The 12,113-nt window shown below is 36.5% G+C and overlaps 1 pseudogene; it reads right to left on the bottom strand.

The window, feature by feature from the left end:
- Nucleotides 1-6,774: 6,774 nt before the first annotated feature.
- LOC108318931 (protein Iojap-related, mitochondrial-like) lies at nucleotides 6,775-9,848 on the bottom strand (annotated as a pseudogene).
- Nucleotides 9,849-12,113: the final 2,265 nt, after the last annotated feature.

Raw genomic sequence — 12,113 nt, 5'->3', positions numbered from 1 at the left:
ATTTTGAAAGTAAATGTTCAAGGTTTGAATTACAAATTAAAAAGCTTGGTTACACAGTTAAAAACAACAAAACATTACAAAATGCACAATTGACCAAGATTAGAATTAAAATACAGAATCAGGAAAGGTAGAAAACATCCAGTTATGGAAATTAATTTAGTTTTAAAGTGAGATTGCTTCTACAATTTCTGGAATTTCCTTGACATGTTTGATTTGTTTTGTTGAAAGGAAAACTTAAAAATTTGACATTCAAAACCGTGGCCTTCTTTCATCCATATCAACTTGATTATACAAAGAAAACATGTGAATCCTACTTACGCGTGATCTTCCTACCTTCTTAATTAATACTTCTTAAAAAAAACCAAACTAATTTGTGTTCTCCCATCACTTTCATGCACAACATTCCAGCCAAGATACTTCTTTTCCAAAAGACAAGCAAAACTAAAATCAATACAAGAAAATGACCCACATGTTATACTAAATGCTAATGAAATTCTTAGATGAAAATGATTTGATTTCTCACAAGAAAGAAAGCTTTGCACGTACATAACACTATTCTTCTCAATAATTAATGATCATTCAAGAAACAAGAAGAGTTCAAAACAAAACAAAGATGCTGGAAATTAATTTTTAACCGAGAGCTTCATTAGCTACACATTTAAAACAAGTCATCTACTTCTTTCAACATTTTTATCACTTTTTCTTTGCTTTCTTTTCACTTTTACAACAACAAAATAACATGAAACAAGACTTAATTCTCCCCTATAGAACAACCGTAAACATTCAAGCTTTAAACAAGGAGAACATCCAACCAAATTCATCAAAGAAAAACAAAATGGAAGAAGTATAAATAACACTACACAGCCGTGACTTTTATAGCACAAATGAAAAAGAAATGAAGTACTTCAAAATGAAATTACAAGACTTCAAATTACAATAACAATTAGCACAACATAATATAAGTTACAGTTCATAAAATACACAGCTGAATATAACAGAGATGAATAAAAACTTTAAATGAAAAGGTTGTACAAAACCATATGAGAAGAGAACAAGATCTTCAAGCCATCTTCCATTCCAGCAGTAGCGGTTTGTTCCTTCCTTCAACTCCCCATGGAGCTCACGTCCATTCACTACTCACGTTCACACCTTCCATCTCTGTCTGCTTCTCTCAAAAGCTCACGGCCCCCTCTCTCTGCCAACTTCCCTCTGACTCGAATTTTCTCTCTGCCTACCGTCCACTTCAGAACCAGAAAAATTGTCCCCTTTGACCGTGCACTTTCCTTTGCTATATGGAGTCTCCACTCACTTTTCAGAATGATAATTATCTCTTAAGTGGATGGAGCCCTCAGGATTAATGGCTATAACACTAAGGATTAATGCATGGAGCACTGAAGATAATGCTTTGAGCACTTAGGATTAGATAACCCACCTCCACTAGCTACCTTATCTGCTGGACAAAGAAGTGATGCAGTTTGGAACGTGAATTTTTCTGGATGAAGCTCCCTTGCTGGACCGTGTGTGTGTGTAGTGCCTTTGGTTTCCATGTCAGTATGAAACTAGTGAAGGCTGGATGAGTTTCTGCTGCAGCAAGGTCGTGAGATGTGCTCTTCATGTATGCCACCAATTGCTTGTGCTAGACTACTTTCTTGTGTGTATGCCGTAACACTTCTTGATGTGTGAATGGCTGGACTGTTTTTGTGTGGCAGCCGTGACTTGTAGAAAGAAATTTAATTCCATTCAAGTGTGAAACCAAGAAACCGTGAGGTGCTACTTGGTGGTCCCTTCTTTTGTCTTATATGCCTCTACTTGAAAGAAAGAATTGAAATGTAATTGCTCCATCCATGTGCTGCTGCCGAGATGATGTGGTCATTTCATTAATTTCTTTCAACACTTCAATCAATCATAGTAAAACAAGGAGGGCCCCTCCACTTTGATGTGTGCAGCATGTACTAATTAAAATAAAGGAGACAAGACTTCCACTAAGATGTTGGCTGCCGAGAGTGTTCTTGTTTGCTAGCCAAGTGTTTATTAAAAATTTTTAATGGAATGACTTGCTAGACATTGCATGAATGGTAGAAATGGGATGGCCACGTGAATGTGTTGCCCTTGTCTCTTACACGGCTTGTTTGGTTCTCAAGGCTGGAAGCAATTTCCGAGATGTCTCCTTCATTCAACATTTTTGACTTTTTACTTTCTTGCATGCAGTACACTTGTTCCTTACATATCATTGTGCAGTAATTTTAGAAGAAAGAAATCATGTGTTGCTTCATGCTTTTGCTAGCTATGACCGTGAGTTTCCAATGTCATTCCAAGCCAACCAATACTTTTTAAGATTCAAGAAAGAAAGGACTTGTTCCTTCAATTCACGTGAAAGCATACGAATGTTGCCAATTTGATTCAACCGTGAAATGCATTTTGCAACCAATCAAGAATTCTTCATGTTGTGGCCGTGACATGCTAGGAGATAAATCAAGGAATTAAGTTGCTTCTCCAAAATAAAATGAGTTGAAAGTGCTTTGTTTTAGCCAAACCAAACTGCAATTTTTCTTCAAGTCTCTAGGATCTGTACATCTTTCTTTTATTCAACACAAAATAAATCAATACAGTATAGCTTCTTTCAATTAAATGACACAGTGTGTGAATGAGTATCCTTTTAAATGTCTCAATTTCTATTTCCAAAATTTTCCTTGCAAAGTAATTAGCTCAGATAATTCAAATTAGTTACAATAAGAATTTCCGAACAAATTAATCACAATTAGGAAAAATAGGATAATACTGTATATTCAAACATAATTCCTTGATTAAATCCGGTACAATAAGCTAAGTGAAATCAATAAAATATTAATTCATCACCCCTCATGAGTTGAGGGAGCAAGCTGTGCAAGGAATGACTGAGAGTGGTGAAAAAAGGGCATAGTAATCGTTTACAGAATCCCTGTAAACGATTACCCGAGAGAAAATGCCAATTTGTACAGAAAGTCCAACACAGGTACTCAGTCAGGTGAACATGGGTCACCATTGGAAAACAAAGTGAGTTTTAGGCACTTCTGCACCTGTTTGAGGCTGGTGCAGGTGTTCCAGTGGTGGGAGAGGGTGGCTGGTGATGTGATGTGAGTCCAAGGAGGGTGGGGTGACCCCTCATGAGTTGGGGGAGCAAGCTGTGCAAGGAATGACTGAGAGTGGTGAAAAAAGGGGGTGGTAATCGTTTATAGCACCCCTGTAAACGATTACCCGAGAGAAAATGCCAATTTGTACAGAAAGTCCAACACAGCTACTGGTACGACTGTCGCGGTCATACAAATTTTATGTGCAAAAATGAATGCAGTATATTACTAGGAAGTGACTCCCAGGTCGTCTCTCAAGGACCAATTTTTGTGTCGGTTCAGTCTTAGAATTCAAACACGAAGGGGAGGGGGGGTTTTGATGGTTTTGTTGTTTTGATGCGGTAAAATTAAATTAAACTGAAATTTAACTTTAAAACAGCAAACGTAAAAACAGTGAAATAACATTCAAAACATTAAACACCGAACGGTAAAAGATATCAAAACAAAATTAACGTGGGAACACTAAACGTAAAACGTTAAACACAAAAGTAAAAAAAAAATCAGTAAAAAACATACTGTAAAAACTACACGGTAAAAACGAAATTAAAACATTAAAACGAAATCAAAACAGTAAAAACGATTTTGCTACAGTAAAAACGAAAATACAGCAAGGTAAAATAGTAAAAAATAATTCTGGAACAGTAAAAACGAAATACAGAAAAACAAAATACAGAAAACAATAAAAACAGAAAATAGTAATTTTTTGGAAAATGAAATTACAGCAGCACATAATTGCAGTAAAAACAGTAAATACAGAATTACAGAATCAGGAAAACAGTAAAAGGAAATACAGAAAACTGAAATACAGAAAATAATAAATACAGAAAATAGTAAATTGTAGAAAACAGTAAAAAAATGAAATCAAAATTACTGCAGTAAAATACAGAGAACAGAATTAATCAACATGCAAAAGATAAACAGCAGCAGAAATTAAATTGCATAAAAATGTAATACAGAAATTAAAATACAGTAGAAATTAAATTACAGCAGTAAAACAGAAACAGTAAAACATAATTTAAATTTCAGAAACAGTAAATCAACCCAAACTTTGAATTTAAATTGGACATGAATTTATTACACAAGAAAATAAAAATGAAAAACCTAACATGCAGTGTTGTTCTCAACTGTATCCTTCCATTCTGTGTGATTCTCCCTTATATGTTCCAGCACTTTCTCGGTCCCAGCCATCCACTGTCCAGCACTCTTTGCATTCTCTCCTCACTACACGGCTGTATTACACTTTCCTACACTACTGTTTATTACATTCTGGTAGAAAAACTACACTACTAACTACTGGAAATCACATTACTAGGGCCTCCTCTACTGCTTTTTGGACTCCTGGAAGAGAGACCTCTCCCAGGCCGTAACTCTCTGGCCTCCGGAACCTCTCTTCTGCTGTCTGGAACTCCCCCTTCTTAAAGACCATCATCCACTTAATGTCTTTCTCCCATGCCTTCTGCCGTGTGTTTGTGTGCATCAGGCCATGACATTGTGCTTGCTGCCTTCCTCCAACGTGCTTCCTTCCAGCCAGCAGTGTGCTTCCAAAGTTGCACCAATTTTTTTCCTGCAAAGCCGTGTGATGTGTGCTTGTGTTCTTGGCTGCTAGTGTTCTTGGCTGCTAGTGTTGTCAAATGTTGAATATTGTAGCAGGCTTTGCTAGTGTGCCAAAAAGGGGGCCTTCCATGTCTTGTCCATGAACCTTGTTTCTTCCTCTTTCACGGAAATTCTTTGCAACGTGGCTCCCACTCCAAAATGATGTAGCTTCCTCTGTGCATGTTGGACCATTCCACATCTCCTTCTCCCTTCACGGTGGCTGGACAATGAGTCTCTTCCATGCTTCCAGCCGTGCCTCCAGCTCAATTCCCGTGCACCTCTCTTCCAAAATTAAAACATGCTCCCCTCTCCAAAGTTGGCAGCTGGACCGTGATGAGGAGTGCTGCATGGAGAGCGTTTTCTCTGCTTCACGTGCTGCCCCTTTTTCTGTTTGCTGGATGGTCATGTGCACAAGGGATGCCCTTCTTTTAGTGGGCCTTGATGAATGAAGAGTTTAATGGTGCAGCTGCTCTAGCACGTCCCAACTCTCTTCTTGCTTGCAGCTCCAGGAGACCGTGTGCTTATACCATTCCACAACACTCAATTTTCCAATTTAAAATCCAAAAGCTTCTTTGTATGTGGGCCGTGAAAGTGGAGTTGCTTTTTCTTCCATCCATTCAATAAATGAAACCTCTTCATTCACGTAAACTTCAAAAGTGGTGGCCCCCTCTTAGATTCCAACTTAGATGCTTGCCAAATTGAGTTGGCCGTGTGGTGTTGTAGTTGCACTTCACCTTCCATTTCATTTAATATTTATGCCCAGCTTTGTAAAAGAAAAACCTTGTGTGTGGCCCTTTTTCATGTGGGTTCACTTGTTGAATTGTTGGATGGGACAAAGGTGTGAAAGCGGTCCCCTCATCATTTCCCATATATGGTTTGTTGTTTGTCACATGAATTCTCCATATTGTCTTCAATAATTTTGAGAAACTTACACTTGAAGGTGGTGGTCCCTTCTTTCCATTTGCTTAATTTATTAAAGAAACCAAGCCTATTTTTCAATGGTCGTGTGGTGTTTTTCTTCAGCCCATGCGCATCCTTTCTCAAATATTCCCTTCTCAAATTGGTGGCCCCCACTTTCTTATGTGCTTGATTGCCAAAAAAAAAAATGAATTGGTCGTGACACCACTTTGTTTCCAGCCAAGAACCAAGAAAACCAAAACCAAGCTTCATTTATTATTAACTTCAACACCCAAAATAAATCAATGCAATGTAGCTTCTTTCAATTAAATAACACAGTGTGAAAATGAATATTCTTCCAAATGTCCCAATTTGTATTTCCAAAATTTTTCCTGCAATTACTAATGCAAATAATTAGCTCAGATAGTTCAAATTAGTTAAAATAAGAATTTCCGATCAAATTAAGCACAATTAGTAAAAACGGAAAAATACTGGACATTTAAGCACAATTCCTCGATTAATTCTAGCACAATAAACTAAGTGAAGTGAATAAAATACTGACTCATCAAAATAGACCACACTTAGTCTTTTGCACTCCTGGGCAAAATCAAGACGCAGATCAAGAAATAGTTCAAAGGACATCAAGGAAATGACTCAAACTTAACACACATAAAACAAAAATTCACAAAGAAACACACCGAATTACACAGTTCTCAAGAAATCTGGACAAGTAAAAGTAGTAGACAATATCTAACAAAGAATCAAAGAAAACAGATACTCACAGAATTATTCCAGTAATTCAAAACATGGTAAAATGATTAATCAGATTAAAGAGGTGAATCGAAAAATGACAGAACCTCACAGATGCACTTATCAGTGTTTCTGTAGGTGATGTGTAAACAGGTTTTTTAATTCACATATTTATGTAGGTGATGTAAAAGTCCAGGCTCCGCTAACGATTCATGACTCACCAAATATAAAAGTGGAGTGCATGATGATGGACAGCTTCAATGTTACCTCTTTTCTATCTTTACCATTGCAGCTAGACACCCGTAGCAAATTTTGTATTCAAAACAACTAAATTAATAGATCAGAAAACCGTGATATGTATACAAACTTCTAAACTGTCTAGATCAGATGCAGTAGTTTTAAAAGGTTGTTTACATTGAAACACCAATTAAGCATTCTTTTGTGCAGGTTTCTTCGAATTGTTTTTTCGACGAACCTTCACCAAAGCTTTTTGTAAATCCTACCATCAGTAAAAAGAAAAATGATCATTCGAATCATTCATCCTATAGTATTTATCTCAAGAATACATATTAATCATTATAATAAAAATAATAAAGACATATGTCTATGTAATTGCTCAAGCCCAATTGAACCAAGCCATATACACTAACATAAGCCTAATCAGATAACTCGCGCGAGCCCCCAAAACCCATCCAATGCCTGCTCTAAGACCTCTACCAAGAATAACTTAAAGTACCATTTTGAACTATTCTTGACACAAACTGGTATAGGAATTGGCCTCAATCACAACGCCTAATCAATAGGAAGATTTGGTGTGGCAATACCATCATAATATAAATCCAAGTAGTGAATGAATGTTAAGGTGGCAGGCACAGAAGTAAGAAATGGTGAATTCCACTTAATGGTTTTCAAATTTGAGTTTTATTTGGTGCGTTGTTATCTACACTATTAACCAATAAAAAATTTGGTAGGTATGACAGTGTAAATATAAGCTATAAATCAAAAAATGATTAAATAGTAAACCTGTAACAAACCCAAACTATATCTAACTATCTTACAACTTAAAACGAATATAAGCTAGCCTCGTACTTATCCCATCAAGTTCATTTTGAATTGTCCCTCAGGTCCAAAGACCCTCCAAATTGTACTAAGCTCTGGCCTTTTCATCAAGTGCATGAACTATCACTTTACCTAAACATAAAAAAAATGAACCAAAAAGGGAAAACAAGGCATGTTAGAACTATAAATCCAATAATTGAAAGTTTTCATAACATAAAAAGCAATGTTCACCGATCTAGCAAATCATACATCACCAAAAATAATAGACTGATAGAAGGAAAGTGACAGAGAAAGGACCTATTAAACCCTAAAGACTAACAAAGTAATTTTTTCCCCGAAGCCTTGTCAAGCCACTGCATGCACCGAGCAATGAAAAGTTAACATGAAAGAATCACTAAATTGCAACACCTCCCGAAATAGATAAAAAGAATTAAACCACAATGTTAGATTAGTTGTAACAGACAAAATTCAGTTAATTCTTCAATAGAAGAGTCATGCATGTTGAGGGGCAGGCCCACCCACACTTTGGCCAATGGGCTGCAGGTTATACTGCCCCATGCAGATTGACGAGCTTAAATGTCCAGCCTACCCACACCTTTTTACAGCACCCGTCTTACCTTGTCATCCCTAATCACCCAAGAATGGTAATTCGCTGGCTCCATTCACCAGTGAAGAAACTGGAATAAGTGCAAGAAAGAAAATCAGAGGTTGTAGAGTGTAGAAACTGATACCATGCTGAGACTAAACTCATTATCTTGTTTGATTTAATGAATATCACGCAGAGCAACATACGCTAAGACAATAATGTTGTGGAACCAACAAGTTAATTTAACAACTTTCTAGTACTAACGAACTAATAATTTGTCACAGAGGTAGATCAATTAGCTAGGATAGAGTATAAGTCTCCACTTAAACTGCATCAGTAGCTCTCTAATGTGAGTTTCAACATATTGGTTTACTAATTTATAACATCACACAACATCTATTGTGTGGATGGAATAGACCTCTCTGAAAAAGAAGACTCCATTAAAGATAGTAAACTAGTTCTTCGTAAATATTAATTATTGTAAAGGCCTGTGAATACCTAACATTCCTAAAAGAACAGAACATTTAGTAAATGCAGTCAAGATGCTAATTCATGACATTGTATATGTTATCAGCCATTATCGCTACTGCAATTTTCTTTACTTGGAGTTCTGTTTAGACAAATTTCTTCAAAATGACTTTAGGTGAGAAAAATTAAAAAAGAGAAGGTAAGTTAAATTAGCTCATTGCACAAAGTAAAAGATAAAAAAAAAACAAAAGCAAAAAGTTATATAAGAACAATTCTACAAATTTGGATACGTATAAATTAATTTTAACCGAAAAAAACTAGAAGATTGTCCAAACGACCCCTAATGGATTTTCTAAACTCAACAAAATGAACACAAAAATGATTACAAAAGCATGAGATACCAGAGTCAATGACTATCCACTTTCCTCCCTCTTCCCCTTTTACACTCGGTAGCATCATTCGTCTCTGTTTCTGTTTGGCCTGGTTAATTACACAAATATACATGAGTCGGAAGAAAAACAAAAATGAAAACCACTTGAGTTTCAATCGAAAATCAATAATGCAAATATAGCTATAAAAAGGACGAAGGAAGGAGGGTGTGGTGCCTTGTAAATTAGGGCTTGGGCTATGTTCTTGACGTGCCAGGTGGACCTGCCAGTGGAGAGAACCATGAAATCGACCCTATCGCAGGGCTTGGGAACCGGTATCACCTTAACGTCGTCAGCTTTGATATCCATCAGAACCTTCTCGATCTCCGACAGATCCAGAAGGCAATTACAGCCGTCAACGGCGGACAAAGAACAGAACCCTACCTTCTTTTTCCATGACTGATGAAGAAGAAGGGCCTCTGCATATCGCAAACACGTTCTAGTTCGAAGAAGCCCCACATTCCAGTTCCACGCTCAAATCAAACTAGAGCGGTACGAGTGAGTTTGTGAATAACCCTTGGTAATGCGACGACGCCGTTTTCATTTCTAGTTTTTTTTTGCTGCCATTAATCTATCCGCATTTGCAATTTTTCGCTGCTGTATTTTGGGTTGAATTTGATTAAAAGCATTAATTAAATCGTTAATACCGTTTTGTTCATATTATCAAATTGTGTATTGTAATTGATAAGTGTGAAAAAACAGATGTTTTGACACTTATAAAGGATCTCAATTTTGTAATTATTCATGTTATTACTCAGGGAAAAGTCGTAATAGGAAGTAGATTGTGTTGTAAATTATTGTACAGGAAAGGATGTATAATTGGAACTCTGTCAGCCAGTTCTCGCATAGCGCAAGCCAAAACTCGCACTGCTGGGATATATAAATTTGCATAGCGCACCATCACATGTGCGCTGTGCGAATAACGTCAGTTGAGAGGCAGCAGTTACGTGAAATTCGCATAGCGCACACACACATGTGCGCTGTGCGAATTAATGAAGTTATTGGTTTTTAAAGACGTGACAGAAAGGCAAAAGGCATCTCCTGACAGACGAAAAATAGCAGAGAAAAGACGGGAGAACTGCTCTGGAAAACGAGGAGACCTCTCTGAAGACATCAAGACTGCACATCATGCAAGGAATTGCGGAAATGAGTATGTTTGTGATGTCTAGGATAGGGTAAACTTTCATTTGTTGGAATTGACTGTAATGGCTGACATTTGATGTAATATTTCCTGTTCAATATAAATTGTGTTCATATGCTTTTCTTGTGTACTTTTTATTTTATTTTACGGAAGTAAAATATACTTGTTTTTATATTCAAATTGTATTGGGAAGTAAATTTGAGTATTGACGCAAGAAAAGCAACCAGAAGGAGAGATGCTAGGAATAGTTTCAATTCTCCTGGTCATCAATAACATCAGTCTTAATGCAAAGTTTATGTTTAATTACTTAAGGAATTAATAATTGAACATAATTCTTTAGAACTTGTTTTAAGGAATTAAACCAAGATACTGTGATGTTGATGTTTGAACGCAAGTTATATTGCTCAGAATAGTTACTGTAATGTGGTCATGAAGTCAATTCCAGTGAAACTTTCTTTAAATTTTAATTTCAATTTTAAATTGTCATCTAATTTGATATTATTAATTCACTTATAATTTGCTGTTCAATTGATTTTGATAAATAAATTTTAATTGAATAACGTAACACAAATTCCCTGAGGAGAACGATACTTTACTTATCACTGTATTACTTGTAACGATTTGGTATACTTGCCAAAAAGTTATCAAGTTTTTGGCGTCGTTTGCTGGGGAATTTGATTGTTTTGTTATTTCAATTAGTTGTTTATCAATTTCAATTTTGTTCCCATCTCCGTAAATTCATTGTTTTAGTTTTCTGTGTATCTGTATATATTGTGTTTAGTTCCTGTTGTTATTTCTTGGGTTGGTCATTGAAGATTTTCGTTCTGCATGCCACGCAGAACAAAATCTGAGAATTTATTGTTTGATTCTGAGATTGAAAGGACAGCCCGTAGAAATAATAGTAGGCGTAGAAGAGAAAATAGAAAAAAAGAAGCTAGAGAATCCAGCTTATCCTCAAACGCTTTTTCTTCATCTGACCAAGAGGATAAAAAGATGGAGGGAAATGGGGAAAATGAATAAAGAAGGCGTACGTTGGAAGATTATGCTTCAGTGTCTGTACCTACATCTTTCAACAGTATAGCCAAACCAGTGGTAATCGCGGCTAACATGGAAATGAAGCCAGCATTGATACACCTTGTTCAAAGTAATCAGTTTTCAGGATTGTCACACGAAAATCCCTACGATCATCTGGCAACTTTTAATGAATATTGCAACACTGTGAAAATGTTGAATGTGTCAGAGGAAGCAATCAGACTTAGTCTTTTTCCATTTTCCTTGGCAGGCAATGCCAAGAAATGGTTAAATTCTTTTCCTGAGAGAAGTCTGACAGGTTGGGATGATGTTGTGTCAAAGGTTTTGCAGAAGTATTTCCCTCAATCAAAAATAAACAAAGGCAAGCAAGAGATATCCTCTTTCCAACAGGAACCTGAAGAGACTTTAAGTCAGACATGGGATAGGTTTAAGGGATTGTTAAGAAAGACTCCCATACATGGATTTGATGTCCCCACTCAATTGAACCTGTTCTTAGGAGGTTTAAAATCTCACACAAAATTGATGCTAGATGCCTCAGCAGGAGGTAACATTAGGTGGAAGACACCTGATGAAGCTCATGAAATTATTGAAAATATGGAATCTGGTGACAATGATGTTCAAAGTGAGAGAGGACAAAATCAAAAGAAGGGAATGTTTGAGTTGCAATCCCAAGATGCCTTATTAGCCCAAAATAAAATTATGACTCAACAGCTTGAGTCTCTGATGAAAAAGGTATCACAACTACAAATCCAAAATGTATCACAGGCACAACATACTGTGCAAGGGTGTGAACTGTGTGGTGGAGAGCACCAAAATGGACAGTGTGCTATTCTCACTAATGCTAAGGAAGAGGTCAATTACATGGGAAATCAAGGCCGTCAAGGCAATTATGGAAATTATAATCAAGGATGGAGACCTCATCCTAGCATGGGTCAGGCTAGTTCATGTAGATCACCTCCACAGTTTCAACAACAACCCACTCTTTCTGATAGGACATCAAAACTGGAAGAAACTCTTCAACAATTTATGCAGATGTCCATATCAAATCAAAA

The sequence above is a fragment of the Vigna angularis genome, chromosome 10 (genome assembly GCF_016808095.1).
Source record: "Vigna angularis cultivar LongXiaoDou No.4 chromosome 10, ASM1680809v1, whole genome shotgun sequence".
NCBI lineage: Eukaryota > Viridiplantae > Streptophyta > Magnoliopsida > Fabales > Fabaceae > Vigna > Vigna angularis.
This window is presented reverse-complemented; position numbering and strand designations above follow the sequence as displayed.